We start from the raw sequence: 1,434 nt of genomic DNA, 5'->3' as shown, positions 1-1,434 counted from the left end.
GTGAGCTGTCCCGCTTCAACAACCTACACTTTTCATACTAAATCACGTTTTAAGAACGACACATAAATTAGGCACCTACTTCGCATTTGATTAACTATGCAAATCGGCTGTAACTTTTTTTATTCGACCGATGACCAAAAGCGTCTCAAATAAAGATTTTATTTTCTTCTACCTCACTTGCTCGTCGAGAAGATTCACTTCCACATCTCCCCCGCTCCATTATTTTGGTAGCCCAGCACACGATGACATCTCGTCCAGCCAAAAACAGAGGTACTGTTTCATAGTGCACGACTAACAGAAAATGAGATCGTGCTATAGCGAACCTAAATCGGCGCTTTCTCGCGCCGGCAGCTATGTGGTGAGCAATGATTTGGTGTTACAAATATCCACCCTTGTTCGTTCTGCGTAATATGCATGATAATGGTGCGATTATGAGTTCTGCGGCATGTACCAAGGATGGCAGGCTTTGCTTTAAGGCAAACTGATCGAGCTTTGAAGAACAAGTGAGTCAACAAGTGAGTCAGCAGGTGTGCACAGCGCGTCGCTTAAAAAGGCGACAAGCCAGACTCGGCCGCAAGTTGAACCTCGAGTCAGCTAACACCACGGCGGCATGTCAGCCGCGCGGACACACCCGCTGTAAAACGGCTGATCGGCTCTCGTGAGCAGCTGATCGTTTTTGCATTCTGCATACTTGTGCAGAATATGACTTGGAGACTTGCTAATCTTCATTATCTGGTTATCATTGAAGATGGTTATGTTTTATGGCAGGTTGCAGCCGACAAATAGCAAATCATTTCCTCTATCATCAGATATCGTATTGTTTGCATTCTTTTTTTTTTTTTCATATCTTGAATGTGAAATTAGCGCATGGAAGGAAAGAATTATATAGATGAGAACAAGTTGGCGAAACGAACTGCGGAAGAGAGTGATAATGGCGTCCTTATTTGTCGGCAGGTTTAGATTCCGCCCAGCGCAATGAAGAGCCAGTTGCTGTCGGACGCCCGATTATGGATAGTTGCAGGGCAAGGCCCACCCACAAGTCCGCGGAAGAAAAGCATTTGCTTGTGCCTTACCAAATACTAAGATGTAGGCCAACCATGCCATTAAAACAACCCAAAAATTGGCCAAGGAGGTTAAACCTGCACGCTCTGAGAAGTGACACTTGTTCGGCGAGAAAGCGACTGTGGTTCTTTTGTATCAAGAACAAGCTGTCTTCTTTTAGAAGCGCTAATAAGTACGTGAAATAATTAAATACTGCAATGTGAGTTTTTCGTACCAGACAAGAAGCTGATTGCCATTGGGAGTTTTCATCCTATAGTGAAAGACTCGGTATGCATGGACAGAGTTAGACTTCAAGCTGACGTTAGTTTGGTAGGTTGGCTGCCGTTGGCAAACAAGTTACATGAGCGCAAGAAGGGCGAAAAAGGACAGCTG

The sequence above is a fragment of the Amblyomma maculatum genome, chromosome 2 (genome assembly GCF_055883805.1).
Source record: "Amblyomma maculatum isolate TAMU_Amacu chromosome 2, ASM5588380v1, whole genome shotgun sequence".
NCBI lineage: Eukaryota > Metazoa > Arthropoda > Arachnida > Ixodida > Ixodidae > Amblyomma > Amblyomma maculatum.
This window is presented reverse-complemented; position numbering follows the sequence as displayed.